This window comes from Sus scrofa, chromosome 1 (assembly GCF_000003025.6).
Source record: "Sus scrofa isolate TJ Tabasco breed Duroc chromosome 1, Sscrofa11.1, whole genome shotgun sequence".
NCBI lineage: Eukaryota > Metazoa > Chordata > Mammalia > Artiodactyla > Suidae > Sus > Sus scrofa.
In genome coordinates this window covers 116,729,289-116,745,068 of record NC_010443.5, presented here as the reverse complement: position 1 = coordinate 116,745,068, position 15,780 = coordinate 116,729,289, and the positions used below count along the sequence as shown (strand labels likewise).

At 38.0% G+C, this 15,780-nt stretch overlaps 1 long non-coding RNA gene across 1 annotated transcript in view; it reads right to left on the bottom strand.

Annotated features, from left to right (window-relative positions):
* Positions 15,270-15,780, bottom strand: part of LOC110256987 — a 42,744-nt gene continuing 42,233 nt past the window's right edge. The window contains exon 3 of the long non-coding RNA XR_002339090.1: positions 15,270-15,572. This is a non-coding gene — a long non-coding RNA (uncharacterized LOC110256987). The remainder of the gene's footprint in view (positions 15,573-15,780) is intronic.

Genomic DNA, 15,780 nt, shown 5'->3' with positions numbered 1-15,780 from the left:
ACTCCATAAATATTGAGGGGGATCTTGAACCTGTATATGGGTAATGCCAGTCGTCCTTCAGAAAGCCTCTTCATTCATTTGTCAGCTACTGGGTAAGAACTTACAAGGGTATCAAGTGATGCTATCCTACTGGGAAGCCCCTTGAAAACAAAGTTGTGTCTAATTCATGTCTGTATTCACTGCCCAGCACAGACTCTAGCACATGAAAAGGCCTCAGTGGATACATTGAAAGAACAAAGAAACAAAGTTGGATTAGCTATTCACTTACTACCAGTTAACACAAGATCAGAGGCAACCCCTCCTCATTCACACTTCATTTGAACATTCCCCAATAGGCCCTTCCCCCAGAAGCAGGAAGATAATCAAGTCTTTCTGAAGATAATCAGGAAAAGGTTTTGAAGCTTAATCAACCATTGTAAGATATCCCTCAGTGGTTATTATAAGCTAAATTACAGAAAATTCAAGCTTGAAATATTTTATAATGCAATTTAAAATATTTAATAGAATACTGAAGTCTCAAAAGATAACTGTTCTCTTTCCCTGGCTATATGATGTATTGTTTGTATTAAGCCCAAAAGAGGTAACTGATTATATGAAAAACAAATACATAAGTAAAAGTGAAAGCTGTTAGTAACTAGGATGTCTAAGAAGCCAGGCTGCCTTGGGCACATCTGTGCTGGGTTTTCCCTCTCCTTCCATCCTGAGATGGTAATGCTTGTGCTTTCTTTGTATAGGGGCGCCTCTAGCAAGGACATAAGTATGCAGCCCAGCATCACAATAGAAGTCTCCCAGGGATGCAGGAGCAGGCTTCTTTCCTAGCTTGAATTGTTTTCTTAATGGAACCCTACAACACTAAAAAAAAAAAAAAAAAAAAAAAAAAAGTTTTTGCTGAATTCTACAGTGAAGCTTGTCACAACAAACTGATTAGATTGACAGTTTGACTTGAGATCCTAGAAGTAGCATAACTGAATAGAGGCTAAAAGACTTGAGAGGAACCATACCATTCCTGATGCTACATAACTGAGAGGAAGAAAGAGTCTGGAGTCATGGATTTTAAAGTTGGAGAAGAATATCTCAATAATAAGGGGCCTGAACCAGGTGAGGAAACTGAAGCCCAGATTGGTGCCAGCTTTTCCTGGGTAGAACTATAAATAGATGGTGAGTGTTGATTCCTCTTTTCAAAAGTTTGGTGGTGAAAGCAAAGAAGACAATAGGAGCTCTTTAAATACTTCATGACATGGCAAGGATTATTGTCATAAGTGTCTCACCAATGGAAATGCTATGAACAATTTGGGATTATTTTGAGAGTCACAGCTCTTGATGAAATGGTAATGATATAATGAGTTGCAGAAAGTCAATTATTTTGAATAGCCAGAAAGATCCCATTTGTGTTGTCCATTCTTTAGATATACAAATTCATTCTGCCTCTTTCTTTGGGGATTTAAGATCATTAGTTCCTGTAGAATCTATAGGAGATAGAGTAATGGAGTCCCAAAAATGTTTTCAGTCTTATCTCCAAAACTTTTGAATATATTAGCTTACGTGGCAAAAGAAACTTTGCAGATGTGATTAATAAATTAGATGGAGAGGGTCCTGGATTATCTGGGTGTGTCTAATGTAACCACAAGGGTCTTTGTAAGATGGAGGCAGGGGGTCACAGTAAGAGAAGAAGTGATGATAGAAGCAGAGATCAAAATGAGATGAAGGAAGGGTCATGAGTCAACACTGTAAAACTGTGCCCACATGGTGCAGGGAAAATGAATCTGACTAGGAACCACAAGGTTGCAGTTTTGATCCCTGACCTCGCTCAGTGGGTTAAGGATCCAGCATTGCCGTGAGCTGTAGTGTATGTCGCAGATGTGGCACAGATCATGCATTGCTGTAGCTGTGGCATAGGCCAGCAGCTGTAGCTCCAATTGGACCCCTAGCATTGGAACCTCCATATGCCATGGGTACAGCCCTCAAAAGAAAAAAAAATGGCGGAGGAATAAGATGTGGTGCTCACCTTCTCCCACAAACACATCAAAAAAAAATCATCTACATGTAGAACAATTCATATAGAAACATCTACTGAATGCTGGCAAAAGACCTCAGACCTCCAAAAAGGGAAAGAAATGCTCTACATAACTGGATAGAACAAAAGGAAAACAGAGAGAATGAGAAGATTACAAAAAGGAATCAAGACAGGACCAGCACTCCTGAGAGGCAGCTTTGAAAGAGGAAAGATACCACTTAACTGAAGGAGAGATAAACCAGGATGGAGGGGGGAACTTCAAAGCCTCAGAGGAAAATGAAGCAGCTTACCAGAGGAGAGAAAAGTGGAGAGAGAGCCACACAGACCATCAGTACCACCACCCAGGATACCATAGCCTGTGCATTCACACAGGGCTGGGCACTGAGACTCAGGCTATGAAGCAATGAACCACAGCCAGAGTTTACAGGAAAAGCAAGGTGCCATTTGGGGGGAGGGCAAAAGAAGAAGGGGGCAGGGCCACCAGAGGAAGATCTTTCTCTGCACATATTTGGGTTATTTGGTGGCGTGGCACTGCTTACATGGGCTATGGGAACAGGTGCAAACTGCTGCAACCATCTTGGATTCCTGAGGTGGTCAAAACCTGCTCCACTAAAGATGCCATGAACAGGCACCACATGAAGTCATAGTTACCTCAGGGGTCATCCAGAGGACCATGCAACCAAGCAACATCCATTGCTCTCACACCCCTAGGAAGGTACACACCCTGACACTGCCACTGCCACTGCCAAAGGCCCTGGCACTGCCCTCACCTTGCTGAGGGTCTCTGTCACCGCCCAGGGACCTGCAACCAGGAATAGCCTGCAGCCCCCACCTTCCAATGGGTTATTGCCACTGCCAAAGGCCCAGCAACCAGGCATTGCCTACAGATGCTTCCCCACCTCCCTGGAAGCATGTGCAAGCTGTACATCTGCACGCCCCCTATCAAAGGATAATGGCCTGCACATACTAAGGAAAGAGACAGCAAACATCCAAACCAAAAGCAGCCCCCATATCAAAAACAAAAAGCAAGCCCTGGAGTTCCCATCATGGCACAGTGGAAATGAATCCAACTAGGAACCATGAGGTTGTGGATTCGATCCCTGGCCTAGTTTAGTGGGTTATGGATCTGGAGTTGCCATGAGCTGTGGTGTAGGTCACAGACGTGGCTGTAGCTCCGATTTGACCCCTAGCCTGAGAACCTTCATATGCCATGGATGAGGCCCTAAGAGGACAAAAAAAAAAAAAAAGCAAGCCCTCACAAGCTACCCAGGGATGCTCCCACATATAAATAGCCCTCCGAAACTACAATAGATAATTGTTTTCCATAAACTCACAGAATAGGAAAAATATAAGCAAAATAAGAAGAACAGGAACCATTCCCAGTTAAAAGAATAGAAGAATTCCTATGAAGGAGGAACAATGAAACACACCTCTGCAATCCAACAGACACTGAGTTCAAAAAGGAGGTAGAGAAAATACTGAGAGAGTTAAGAGTGGATATGAACAGTAATAGAGATTACTTTAAAAAGGAACTAGGGGAGTTCCCGTCGTGGCACAGTGGTTAACGAATCCAACTAGGAACCATGAGGTTGCAAGTTCAGTCCCTGGCCTTGCTCAGTGGGTTAAGGATCCAGCATTGCCGTGAGCCGTGGTGTGGGTCACAGACGTGGCTCAGATTCCCCATTGCTGTGGCTCTGGCATAGGCCCCTGGGTTCGACCCCTAGCCTGGGAACCTCCATATGCCGCAGGAGCAGCCCAAGAAATGGCAAAAAAAAAAAAAAAAAGACAAAAAAAATAAAAATAAAAATAAAATAAATAAAAAGGAACTAGGGAGAGTTCCTGTTGTGAGTCAGCAGTTAACAAACGCAACCAGCATCCATGAGGATGAAGGTTTGATCCCTAGCCTCACTCAGTGGGCTAATGATCCAGTGTTGCCATGAGCTGTGGTGCAGGTCACAGATGCAGCACAGATCCTGCATTGCTGTGGCTCTGGTGTAGGCCAGTGGCTACAGCTATGATTGGAGCACCTAGCCTGGAAGACTCCACTGGCCATGGGTGTGGCCCTAAAAAAGACCAAAAAAAAGGAACTAGGAGTTCTGATCATGGCTCAGTGGTAACTAATCTAACTAGTTTTCCATGAGGAAGTTGGCTCAATCCCTGGCTCACTCAGCAGGTTAAGGATCCAGCCTTGTCCTGAACTGCAATGTAGGTCACAAATGTGGCTTGGATCTGGTTCTGCTGTGGCTGTGGTATAGGGCAGAAGCTGTAGTTCTGATTCAACCCTTAGCCTGGGAAATTCCTTAGGCCATGGGTACAGCCCTAATAAATAAATAAATAAATAAATAGGAACTAGAAACTATAAGGAGGAGCCAAGAAAAATTAGAAAATTAATTTGCAGAGACAAAACCTGAGTTAAAGTCATTGAGCAGCAGAATGAATAATGGAGTAAATCATCCAGTCAGGACAGCAAACAGAAAACCAAATGAAAAAAAAAATTAAAGCAATGTAAGACATCTATGTGATAACATAAAGCTTACCAATCTATGCAAAAACAGATTCCAGAAAGGAAGAAAAGTAATTGAAAATATATTTGAAGAAATTATGGCTTAAAATTTTCCAAATCTAAAAGAAACAGATATTTGTATACAGGAAGAACAGGGGGCCCAAACAAGTTGAACCCAAACAGACCTACACCAAGATATATTATAATGAAAATGGCAAAAAGTTCTTTTTTATAGCTGAGTAGTATTCCATTGTGTACATATACAACATCTTCCTAATCCAATCATCTGTCAATGTACATTTGGGTTGTTATTTGTGGCAACATGGATGGAACTACAGACTCTCATACTGAGTGAAGTCAGTCAGCAAGAGAAAGACAAATACCATATGATATCACTTATATCTGGAATCTAATATACAGCACAAATGAACTTTTCCACAGAAAAGAAAATCATGGACTTGAAGAATAGACTTGTGGTTGTCAGGGGGAGGGGGAGGGAGGAGGATGGATTGGGAGCTTGGGGTTAATAGATGCAGACTATTGCCTTTGGAGTGGATTAGCAATGGGATCCTGCTGTGTAGCACTAGGAACTATGTCTAGTCACTTATGATTGGGCATGATAATGTGAGAGAAAAGAATGTATACATGTACATGTAACTGGGTCACCATGCTGTAGAGTAGAAAAGAAAATAATATATTGGGGAAATAAAAAAAATAAAATTAAAAGAAAGCAAAAATTAAAATTAAGGAGAGAATTCTAAAGGCAGCAAGAGAAAAACAAAGAGATAATTAAAAAGGAACCTACTAAGGCTATCAGCTGATTTCTCTACCGAAACACTACAGGCCAGAAGAGAGTGTCGAGATATATTCAAAGTTCTAAAAGCGAAAAAACTGAAATCTAGAATACTCCATCCAGCAAGATTATCATTTAAAATAAGAGAAACAAAGAACTATGCCAACAAATAAAAACTAAAAGAATACAGCAATACTGAGCCCATTCTAAAAGAAATATTGAAAGGTCTCCTCTAAATAGGAAAGAACTAAGAAGATATAGGATGGAGAAAATCACAATGGGAAAATAATCACTTAAATAAGCCAGTATACAGATTTAAAAAAAAAAAGTACTTGTGAAAGCATTGATAAAAACAAAGAATGGCAAAAGGATAAACATGAAGATGTAAAAAAGGATGTCAAATTCATAAAATGTGGGGAAAGAGAGTAAGAAAATGTAGACTGTTTTCATTAGAATGTTTTTCAGCCAAATGACTATTAGTCTAAAGCAAGCAGATAAAATAAGGGGTAAACATACATAAAAAACAGAGGAACCACAAATCAAAAACAAATAATACATTCATAAAAACCAAAAAGAAGAGGACATAAGCACAAAATTAAAGGAAATCATACAACCAAAAAAAAAGAAAGAAAAGAAAAAGAAAGGAACAAAGGAGAAACATAGAATCAACTTGAAAACAAGGTTTAAAATGGCAATAAAAACATATTTATTAATAACAACCTTAAATGTCAATGGACTAAATGCTCCAATCAAAAGAAAAAGAGTGGCAGACTGGATAAAAAAAAAAATAAGAGCCTACAACATGCTGCCTACAAGAAACCCACCTTAGGACACATATAAACTGACAGTGAGATAATGGAAAAAGATATTTCATGCAAATGGAAATGACAGGAAAGAAGGGTTCACAACACTTGCATCAGACAAAATAGACTTTAAAACAAAGGCCATAAAGAAAGATAAAAAGGACACTATTTAATGATAAAAAGATTGGAGTCCCTGTTGTAACACAGCAGGTTAAAAACCCAACATAATGTCTGTGAGGATACAGATTCAATCCCTGGCCTCACTCGGTGGGTCAAGCATCTGACATTGCCTCAAGCTGAAGCGTAGGTAACAAATGCAACTTGGATCCAGTGTTGCTGTGGCTGTGGCATAGGCTGGCAGTTGCAGCTTCAATTTGACCCCTAGTCTGGGAACTTCCATATACCACAGCTGTGGTTGTAAAAAGAAAAATAAAATAAAGACACAAGGATCAATTCAACAAGATGATATTATACTCATAAAAATATATGCCCCTAATATAGGAGCATCCAAATACATATAACAAACACTAACAGACATAAAAGGAGAAATTAATGGGAATACAAAAATAGTAGGCGCCTTGAACACCCCACTCACATCAATGGACAGATTCTCTAGAGAGAAAATCAATAAAGCAACAGAGATCCTAAATGACACAATAGAACAGTTAGACTGGATATTTTCAGGACATTACATCCAAAAAACTCAGAATATATACATTCTTTTCAAGTACACATGAAACATTAAGATCAAACACAAAACTAAACTCAACACATTTAAGAGTATAGAAATTATTTCAACCATCTTCTCTGACCACAATGACATTAAACTAGAAATCAACCACAGCAAAAGAAATGAGAAAAACCTTATACATGGAGAATAAACAAAATGCTACTAAAGAAACAATGGATCAATGAGGAAATCAAAAAGGAAATTTTTTTAAAGACCCTGAGACAACACCCTCACACCATGCACAAAAATAAACTCAAAATGGCTGAAAGACTTAAATATACGACAGGACACCATAAAATTCCTAGAAGAAAACATAGGCAAAACACTCTCTGATATCAACATCATGAATATTTTCTCAGGTCAGTCTCCCAAAGCAACAGAAATAAAAGCAAAATAAACCCATGGGACCTCATCAAACTGAAAAGCTTTTGCACAGCAAAGGAAACCAAAAAGAAAACAAAAAGACAACTTTCAGAATGGGAGAAAATAGTTTCAAATGATGCAACCGACAAGGGCTTAATCTCTAGAATATATAAGCAATTTATACAACCCAACAGCAAAAAAGCCAATCAATCAATGGAAAAATGAGCAAAAGACTTGAATAGACTGTTCTCCAAGGAAGATATCAGATGGCCAGCAAACACAAGAGAAAATGCTCAACATCACTGATCATAAGAGAAATGCAAATCAAAACTACCATGAGATACCACCTCACACCAGTCAGAATGGCCATCATTAATAAATCCACAAATAACAAGTGCTGGAGGGGCTGTGGAGAAAAGGGAACCCTCCTGCACTGTTGGTGGGAATGTAAACTGGTACAGCCACTATGGAGAACAGTTTGGAGATACCTGAGAAATCTATACATAGAACTTCCATATGACCCCACAATCCCACTCTTGGGCATCTATCCAGACAAAACTCCACTTAAAAGAGACACATGCACCCGCATGTTCACTGAAGCACTATTCACAAGAGCCAGGACATGGAAACAACCCAAATGTCCATCGACAGATGATTGGATTTGGAAGAAGTGGTATATATACACAATGGAATACTACTCAGCCATCAAAAAGAATGACATAATGCCATTGGCAGCAACTTGGATGGAACTAGAGAATCTCATACTGAGTGAAATGAGCCAGAAAGACAAAGACAAATACCATATGATATCACTTATAACTGGAATCTAATACCCAGCACAAATGAACATCTCCACAGAAAAGAAAATCATGGACTTGGAAAACAGACTTGTGGCTGCCTGATGGGAGAGGGAGGAAGTGGGAGGGATCGGGAGCTTGGGGTTATCAGACACAATTTAGAATAGATTTACAAGGAGATCCTGCTGAGTAGCATTGAGAACTATGTCTAGATACTCATGTTGCAACAGAACAAATGGTGGGGGAAAAATATAATGTATACATGTAAGGATAACCTGACCCCCTTGCTGTACAGTGGGAAAATAAAATAAAATAATTTTAAAAAATTAAAAAATAAAAACCCTGAGGCAAATAACAGTGAACACACAACCATTCAAAATCTATGGGTTAATAATGAGATTCTGCCATGTAGCACTGAGAACTATGTCTAGTTACTTATGGAAGAGCATGATAATGGGAGAAAAAAGTATGTATACATGTATGTTTAACTGGGTTCCCATGCTGTAGAGTGGGGAAAAAAATTGTGTTGGGGAAATAACAATTTAAAAAATTTAAATTTAAATTTAAAAAAATCTATGGGGTGCTGCCAAAGTATTTACCAGGGGAAAGTTCATAGTGATACAGGCCTTCATCAAAAAAGAAAAAAAATCTCAAATCAACAACCTAACTTTCCATCTAAAAGAATTAGAAAAAGAAACAACAGGTGAATTTTACCAAACTACAAAGAGGAACTTATACTCAACCTCCTTAAATTTTCCAAAAGGTTGAATGGAGTTCCCGTTGTGGCACAGTGGTTAACAAATCCGACTAGGAACCATGAGGTTGCAGGTTCAGTCCCTGCCCTTGCTCAGTGGGTTAACGATCTGGCATTGCTGTGAGCTGTGGTGTAGGTTGCAGACGTGGCTCGGATCCCACGTTGCTGTGGCTCTGGCGTAGGCCGGTGGCTACAGCTCCAATTCGACCCCTAACCTGGGAACTTCCATATGCCACGGGAGCAGCCCAAGAAATAGCTAAAAAGACAAAAAAAAATTTCCAAAAGGTTGAAGAAGAAGGCATACTCCCAAAGACATTCTATGAAGCCACCATTACCCTAATACTAAAGCCAGACAAGGATACTGCCAAAAAAGAAAACTATCAACCAATATATTTGATGAATGAAGACAAAAATTCTCAACAAAATTTTAGCCAGGAGTTCCCGTCGTGGCGCAGTGGTTAACGAATCCGACTAAGAACCATGAGGTTGCGGGTTCGGTCCCTGCCCTTGCTCAGTGGGTTAACGATCCGGCGTTGCCGTGAGCTGTGGTGTAGGTTGCAGACGCGGCTCGGATCCCGCGTTGCTGTGGCTCTGGCGTAGGCCGGTGGCTACAGCTCCAATTCAACCCCTAGCCTGGGAACCTCCATATGCCGCGGGAGCGGCCCAAGAAATAGCAACAATAACAACAACAACAACAACAAAAAGACAAAAGACCAAAAAAAAAAAAAAAAAAAATTAGCCAACCCAACCCACAACATATAAAAAAGATCATATACCACAACTAAGTGGGATTCATCCCTGGCTCACAAGGATGGTTCAATATACACAAATTAATCAACATCATATACCACATTAACAAAAGAAAAGTCAAAAACCACATGATCATCTCAACAAATGCAGAAAAAGCATTTGACAAAGTCCGACATCTATTCATGATCAAAACTCCTACCAAAGTGAGTATAGAGGGAACATACCTTAACATAATAAAAGCCATTTATATGAACTCACAGCAAACATAATACTCAATGGAGAAAAGCTGAAAGCCTTCCCATTAAAATCTGGAACAAGACAAGGATGCCCACTCTCACCAACTGTTATTCAACATAGCATTGGAAATCCTAGCCATGGCAATCAGACAAACAAAAGAAGTAAAAGCATCCAAATAGGAAGAGAAGAGGTAAAACTGTCACTGTATGCAGATGACATGATACTATATACAGAAAACCCTAAGGACTCAACCCAAAAACCACCTGAACTAATCAACAAATTCAGCAAAGAAGCAGGATATAAGATTAACATTCAGAAATCAGTGGTTGCTGGGGGGGATGGATTGGGAGCCTAGGGTTAATAGATGTAAACCATTACCTTTGGAATGGATTAGCAATGAGATTCTGCTGTATGGCACTGGGAACTATATAGAGTCACTCAAGATGGAGCATGATGGAGGATAATCTGAGAAAAAGAATGTATGTATGTGTGACTGAATCACTTTGTTGCATGGTAGAAAATTGACAGAACTCTGTAAACCAGCTATAATGGAAAAAATAAAAATCATTTTAAAAAAAAGAAAAAGAAACAAAGCCTAAAGTCAGCAGAATGAAAGAAATCATAAAGATCAGAGGAAATCAATAAAATGGAGATTCAAAAAACAATAGAAAAAAATCAATAAAACCAAGAGCTGGTTCTTTGAAAGGGTAAACAAAACTGACAAACTGTGAAAATACAAAACACCATAAGAAAATATCCATTTATGATTAAAAAAAAAAACTCTGATCAAGAGATTTTAGAGGGAACATATCTCAACATAATAAAAGCCATTTATCTCAAACCTACAGGCAATATAATAGTCAACAGAGAAAACATGAAATCTTTCCTGCTAAAATGTGAAACAAGACAAGGATGCCCACTCTCGCCACTTGTTTCAACATAGTACTCGAAGTCCTAGTCACAACAATCAGGCAAGAGAATGAAATAAAAGGTATCCAAATTGAAAGAGAAGAGGTAAAACTGTCACTGTATGCAGATGACATGTTACTATATATAAAAACCCCTAAGGACTCCACACAAATTCAGCAAAGTGGCAGGATAAAAAATTAACATTCAGAAATTGGTTACATTTTTTATACTAACAATGAAAATCAGAAAAGTTAAAAAAATCATACCAAAAATAAAATAATACCTAGGAATAAACATGACCAAGGAGGTGAAATACTTACACACAGAGAACTATAAAACATCAATCAAGGAAATTAAAGATGGTTCAAAGAAATGTAAAGATATCCATTGCTCTTGGATTAAAAGAATTAATACCATTAAAATGGCCACAGTACCAAAAGCAGTTTACAAATTTAACGTAATCCCTATCAAATTGCCCACATTTTTCACAGAACTAGAACAAATAATCCAAAAATTTGCATGGAACCATAAAAGACCCAGAATTGCCAAAGCAATCGTGAGGAAAAAAACAAGGCAGGAAGCATAACTCTACCAGACTAAAAACAGTATTACAAAGCTACAGTAATCAAAACAGTGTGGTATTGCTACAAAAACAGACATACAGAACAATGAAACAGAATAGAGAACCCAGCAATAAACCCACACATCTATGGTCAATTAATCTTTGACAAAGGAGGCAAAATATAAAATGGGATAAAGATAATCTCTTCAGCAAAGGGTGCTGGGAAAACTGGACAGATGCACCTAACTCAATAAAACTAGAACACACCTTCACACCATGCACAAAAATAAACTCAAAATGGCTTAAAGATTCAAACATAAGACCTGATACCCTAAAACTTGTAGAAGAGAACATAGGCAAAAACATTCTCTGACATAAACCGTACAAATGTTTTCTTAGTTTAGCTTCCCAAGGCAGTAGAAATAAAAAACAAAAAAATAAACAAATGGACCTAGTAAAATTTACAAGCCTTTGCACAGCAGAGGAAACAATAAAAATAAGACAATCTGCATAATTGGAGAAAATATTTGCAAATGATATAACCAACAAGGGTTTAATCTTCAAAATATACAAACAACTCACACAACTCAACAACAATAACCAAAAACAAAAAACAAAAACCCAGCTGAAAAATGGGCAGAATATCTAAATAGACATTTCTCAAAAGAAGACGTTACAGATGGCCAGTAGGCTCATTAGAAGATTCTCAACATCACTTATTATCAGAGAAATGCAAATCAAAACTACAATGGGGTACCACCTCACATATAGTCAGAATGGCCATCATTAAAAAGTCTACAAATAGCAAATGTTGGAGAGTGTGTGAAGAAAAGGAAGTCCTCCCATACTGTTGGTGGAAATGTAAATTGGTACAACCATTATGGGAAACACTATGGAAGTTCCTCAGGAAAACTAAAAACAGAAAAAAATAGAATTGCCATATGATCCTGCAATCCCACTCTAGGGCATATATCCAAACAAAACTATAATTCAAAAAGATACATGCACCCCTATGTTCATACCAGGACTATTCACAATAGCCAAGACATGGAAACAACCTAAATGTCCATCAACAGATGAATGGATTAAGAAGAGATTAAGACGTGGTGCATATTGGAGTTCCCGACATGGAGCAGCAAAAGCAAATCTGACCAGGAACCATGAGGTTGCAGGTTCAATCCCTGGCCTTGCTCAATGGGTTAAGGATCTGGCATTGCCGTGAGCTATGGTGAAGGTTGAAGACAGGGTTCAGATCTGAAGTTGCTGTGTCTGCGGCATAAGCCAGCAGCTGTAGCTCCAATTAGACTCCTAGCCTGGGAACTTCCATATGCCACAGGTACAGCACTAAAAAGACAAAAAAAAAAAAAAAAGATGTGGTGCATATATACAATGAAATACTACTCAGCCATAAAAAAAAAAATGAAGTAATTCCATTTGCAGCAATATGGATGCAAATTGAGAATATCATACTAAGTGACGTAAGTAAGAGAGAAAAACAAAGAACAATGATATCACTTATGTGTGGAATCTAAAATATGGCACCAATGAACCTATCTACAAAACAGAAATAGACTCACAGACATAGAGAACAGACTTGTGGTTGCCAGGGGGGAAGAAGGAGGGAGTGGGATGGACTGGGAGTTTGCGGTTAGTAGATGCAAACTATTGCATTTAGAATGGATAAGCAATGAGGTCCTACTGTATAGCACAGGGAAATATATCCAATCACTTGTGATAGACCATGATGGAAAAGAATATAAAATATAAATGTATACATATTATGACTGAGTTACTTCACTGTACAGAAGAAACTGGCAAAACATTGTAAATCAACTATATTTTAAAATGAAAAATATTTAAAAATTAAACAATAAAAGCTTATTTTGTTTGACAACTTGCTCTACACAGATTGCTGATAAGCATTTAATGCTATTGTTGATGTATATGACTCCATTCTCATTTTGTCTTACAGATTTTCCTGGCATTCCTGTGAGATGGGTTTGGACAAATAGGAGCAATTCTTTGATGGAGGAGGAAAACAAGAAATAGAGAGTCTAAATGACTTGCTCCAAAATTTAAAATTTCTTTAAGAATTGAGGCTTAAACCTAAAAATCCAGAATCAGATTCCTATAATCTTTGTGCATCATCAGTCAACTATACTGATGTTTAAAGAAGAGAATAATGAGGTGAGTCATTTAGGTAACTGTTTAAATTTTATTCTTTACTTTTTTAGAATATAAAACTTTTGTGGGTGAGATTGAATCCTTAAGTGAAGTCAACTGGTCCACATTCTATCGAGAGGAGAAATTAATTCTATTTACTCATTCATTCATTTATTCAAGAATTATATATGAAGCATCTATTATATGCAAAGGTTTGAGAAACTGACAGGCCTGACACAAGTTGGGGAAGAATTTATGTGTTTATATACCCTGTTTTTCTCTCCCTATTGCCACCTCATTAAACTCTAGAAATAGTTCAGACTTGGATCTTAGCTAAGGCTTCTTTGAAATAACTTTATGTCTTTTTTTTGTTTATAATGTAAAGAAACAAACTTCAGTCTGGCATAAGGAAAGATATGACACCTTAAAAATTCTTTGATGAGAGTCTATGGAAAACATTTGAGGATGATTTAGGTTCTGCCCTTCCTTGAAGGGATGTAAAACAGAAGGACTAGCAAGTCCTTTTTACACCTTGGATTCTATTCGTGTCCTCTTTGTAATCTATTTTTATGGCTACAATCCAGTTTGTCTCCCTAGGTTGTATTTAATAGTAGCTTGGTGTTGAGTCAGGCAGGATAAAAGAGGCCTGCTGTGGAGTGAGTTAACCTGGCCAAATGCAGACTCCTAGGCCATTTGGGATGTAAGAAAGGGTTGTCTCACTTTGGTGTTGCATATGTTGCATGTACATACACACACACATACACACACACATGCACTCACATACATACACAAAACAGTAAATTCTAACTCCAGTTGGAGGCCTAGGGCAGGTAAACAGCCATAAGAAAATCTCCCAGGCTTACAGGGCAGGGAGAGCTATCCCTTTCCTGTGTATTAGCAGAAGTGGCAGATGGCAGCTTTCTCCCCTAATAATCACCAGATGGCATGTAGCTGTGCCTTATGGTACAGGAAGGAGGAAACTGGGTTGATTGTGTATTTTTTACACTTAAGCTCTTCTTACTTAACTGAAATTTGTTCATGCTATTAGTCACAGGTCTATGTTAGAAATTAAAGAATGTGACCAGAACTTTACTGTGGCTGCAGAGAGCATTTATTTTAATTTCATGAAGTTTTAGCATATTAAACTAGCTAATAACATGCTAGTCTGCAAAGCAGCTCACAGATTTCTGTTCACTTGCATTCTGAGTAATGGTATCTGTTTGTGCCATGCTGTGATCCATTCTAAAAGCTTTGCCCAGATGTTTTCAGGAATGATAAAATGTCTAGAGAACTGAAGTTTAATCTTTTGAGTAGCAGAATTTCTATCATAAAATTTCCAAATAGATGTTTCTAAAAGCTTTATATCTATATAAATATATATTGATTTTATGGAATGGTATGCTAAGTTAATTTTTCTGTTAGAGACATCAGTTATGGTATAGGTACAATTGATGTTATAAAAGCAAAGTAAGACTAAAAGCAGAATGACTCTTAATCCTAGAGACAATCCTACAATAAAAGTTCATGACAATTTTAAAAAGAAGCTAAAATAGACTTTTAATTAAGAGATTATAATGATTTGACAGGAATGAAGAATCTAGTACTTTAACCAAAACTAAATAATAACATCAATTCGACATGTTTCAGTGGATTCCAAAATTATTAGGGTCCCGAATGTTAATTAGATATTAAGACACATCTTTTCTTTTTTTTTTTCTTTTTTATTATTTTTTAATTTATTTATCTTCTTGTCTTTTTAGGGCCCCACCAGCAGCATATGGAAGTTCCCAGGCTAAGGGTTGAAGCAGAGCTGTAGCTGCCTGCTTATACCATAGCTCACGGCAACACCAGATCCGTAACCACCTGAGCAAGGCCAGGGATCAAACCCATATCCTCATGGATATTAGTTGGTTCATTACCACTGAGCCACAACAGGAACTCCCAAGATGCATCTTTGCCTGTTAGGTTTATCTTTCTTGGATTAAATATACAGTACCTTTAATGTATAGAGATGATATATGGTCTATTTGTGTCACTAGCAATAGTTTCTAAATTGCTTTTATATAAAGACTGATCTTTTATTTTGCGATTTCATTTCCTTTTTAGTGCTGTTGCCTCACAGGCTGGCCACAGCCTTTTCTTCTCAGAAGCAAATGACTTGTCATACAGCTGCATCACCAGGATTCTTAACAGTCTGTGGATTTTAAAGCAGAGAGGATGTTATTATATTTTAATGTCATATAGTTTACATAGGCAAATGATGCCAGTTAAGAAATAATAGAAAGTTTAACAAATGGTACTGACAAAACTACATACCTGAGACAGGAGGAAAAGAGGCAGGACACAAATGCTAGATAAATGCAGAAAGGTTGCAGTGGTTGAATAGGATAAAGACTGGCTTG